This window comes from Camelina sativa, chromosome 9 (assembly GCF_000633955.1).
Source record: "Camelina sativa cultivar DH55 chromosome 9, Cs, whole genome shotgun sequence".
Lineage (NCBI taxonomy): Eukaryota > Viridiplantae > Streptophyta > Magnoliopsida > Brassicales > Brassicaceae > Camelina > Camelina sativa.
The window spans coordinates 7,150,188-7,153,207 of record NC_025693.1 but is presented as its reverse complement, the minus strand read 5'-3'; the positions used below and the strand labels follow the sequence as shown (position 1 = coordinate 7,153,207).

The following is a 3,020-nucleotide window of genomic DNA, read 5'->3' as shown; positions in this document are numbered from 1 at the left end:
TTTGTATGTTTTGTTTCTGTGGTATTGGGTGTGTTTTGTAATTTGGTATAAAATCTTAACATTAAAACCAAAAAAAAAAAAGAGATGGCTCCGCAAGACTTCCTCTGTGTGTAAAGATAAGTTTGCGCAAGAGCGGCTCCACCTTGGTCTTCGACTTACCAGAGAAAGGAAGCGCAAGAAATTAATAGAGGTAAATTTGAGAAACATTGAGACGTCAAGGTATCTCTCATTTGAATGTGGTATCATCTATTCATATCATTTGTTCGATGGCCCATTTTCTCATCTGATGTCATCTATCAAATGTGCGAGTCTTTGGTGCCTACCATGTATGATATTTCAAACTAACCTTTGGAAATGCTTCCAAGCTTTCATGTTTTCTGTTTTGATTAAATATTGGCTGACAAATTCTTCTTTACCTATGTACGCTTTCCTTTTAATTTGTTTTTCATTTCCTTTTGATTTGGTTGCTTTTCCATTAGTTTGATTGGCAAGAATATAATTCATTTGCTTCTTTGTTTTAACTTTTGGATTTATGCCGCACCTGTTTCTACTTAACTTGCATGGATTTGTTGGTCATGAGGACTCCTAACTCGATTTTTAGCTTTTTGTATCTTGATTGTTCTCTGTTTTTTCTTTTACTGGTGTAGGGGAGCTGTTTTCGAGGCATGCTTTCATCATTGCTTCATGTGAACTTGTGCGTGACACGACTTCAAACAATCTTGTGATTGGATGAATGGAGAGGCGCATTGAATGATAGTGATGTGATGGCCAATTATTACGGCGTCTCTCTGGCTTCCCCCCTTCTTTCTGTAAAAAGGGCTTTAGAGATGATCTTTCCATATCATTCCTATCTTAGCTTCCTATTCTACCTCCTCTTTTCTTACTGATTTTTTCTTCTTCAATGATCATGAGCAGCTGCGACAGTTTCAGCGAATGGGTGCCTTTGTACCGAGCTCGTCCTGCTCCTTCTCGGCAAAATCAGGTGTCAAGGCATGAATGTGTCTTCTTTGGCCGACCTCTAACTGACTGATCTTCTTCCTCAGATCACATTGCACCGACTACACCTAGTGATAGGTCAGGCCGCTTTGTCGCAGCAAAGCCTAGCGAACTTCCCTTGGAAGAAAATGTCGGTTGTGGCTGCACACACTACAAGAAATTTGAGTATTGGTACCATATGAGGGTAGCACGAATTCACTAACTGCTACTAAAAGTGTCATAATTGGATATCAACTCTATTGTAGCATTATTTTTGTACTGTGAAAAATTTTACTTTAAGCGGAAACAAAAAATAGCAACTATAGCTAAAAATTCATTTTGGAGGTAAAACACTTAGCCCAATTTTTTGTTTTTCATAATAAAAAAAAAGGAAAAAGAAAGCCTTTTGCATAAAGTCTTAAACCTTCTATTTTCTCTCCTTTATTCTCTTATCAGCTCTCTCTTTGGAGATTCGATTAGGGTTTTTCTTATTCTTCTGGAGATAGAATGATATTTTGATTTAGAGCAAAAATCTAATGTGTTTGGAGCTAGATCCGGCGGCAGATTTGGATAGGTTGTTTTTTCCGTTTATGAATCTGCTTGGAGGATTTGGAGCTAGATCCGGCGGCGGTGGACCTTTCAGGAACCAATAGGGCTATTGCTTCATCTATCTCGGCGAAGAAAATCACCGACGTCGCTTCCGCTTCCCTCCGATTCAGATTCTTGATCTGAGACTGATTTTGATGGCTTCTTACATGGCCTTCACGCCTTCTTCTTCACTCTCTCTCATGGTTCTCTCTCTCTCTCTTCTCAAGGAAACAAAGTTAGAGTCTTTTTTTTTTTTTTCTCGGTGGAGATTTTGTGAAATGGAAGCTTCATGTTCATGTGTACTTTTCTTTTTTCATCTTGGTGATTCGGTTCTAGGATTAAATACTCAGCCTTTATTAGTTCCCCTAGGTGAATGTTTTTCCTTTGACATTTTTTCTGAATCTTATTCAACGGTTTTGGTTTTAAATCTTGCAACTTTTTGCTTTTTATGCCTTCATTGTTGTGTGGATTCTTATGTTTGAATTATTATTGATTTTGTTTGTGTAGTATAAAGAGGCTGGAGCTGGAGAAGAAAAAGGTAGGCTTGTTTTTGTTGTTTTTCATTATAGTAGTACCTTAGCTAGGACTGGTGTTTGTCCAAGGTTCTGCTGGGTTTTAGATGACGAGTATGAATGTTCAAATGATCTTAATCTTGATGCTCAACTGATTTTAACTTGTTTTGCAGTCGAGGGAGACATTATCATTGGTGTATTGTGTAAGTTTATTTATTGTTCTCCTCCTTAATCTGCTTATTTCCTTAATCTGATTTTATTTAGTTTTATGAATCTTGAAATCGCTGTTACAGGTCAAGAGTATGTGGCCTAACATAGATGCTCATAGCAGAGTGCTGCTGAACTATTATGGTCTAACCGAAGCAAAGTACAAAATGCATCGTTATCACTTCAGTGTAACTAACCTTGGACCTTGTTTTGCTGAATCTTAGTTATAATAGAGTGACGTTTCTTTCAAATATAGATACTACATCTTGCTTTTTGATGTCTCAAGCTGCTTGTGTGGTGGCAATTGTTATTAGTCTCTGCACATACGTTATGACTCTATGAAGATACATTACAGCAGCATTACTAAAATGATATAAAACAGTATTTTACAACAATAAAAAAGGCCATGAAAAACTACATCATAACACAAATCAAATGTTATAAAAGATTATTTTTTAACAGACGATTAGTTCTGTAATAGAACTACAGAAAACTAATTTCTCATGTTCTAGCGTTTATGGAAACGTTACCAAAGCCCTACTATAGTAGTGTTTTTAGTGTGCTACTAATGCCCATATTTCTTGTAGTTCTCTTGCCTTTAGGCCGGCACCGCGGGATTTGATGCCGGGTGTTGCGGAAATTCATGCTGAATTTCTTGAGTCTTTCACTCCTTCAAGAGGCTAGTTGTAACTGGCTGGTACAGGACGGTGATTTTATTCATCCCCCCCCCCCCCCCCC

At 37.6% G+C, this 3,020-nt stretch overlaps 1 long non-coding RNA gene across 2 annotated transcripts; it reads left to right on the top strand.

Moving 5' to 3' along the window:
- Positions 777 to 3,013, top strand: LOC104710671. Of its 2 annotated transcripts, XR_002033490.1 has the most exons (5): positions 777 to 1,766; positions 2,071 to 2,101; positions 2,249 to 2,278; positions 2,369 to 2,470; positions 2,870 to 3,013. It is a non-coding gene; the product is annotated as an uncharacterized LOC104710671 (long non-coding RNA). The 2 variants fall into 2 exon arrangements; XR_002033489.1 differs by lacking the exon at positions 2,870 to 3,013 and having other exon boundaries at positions 781 to 1,766; positions 2,369 to 2,863.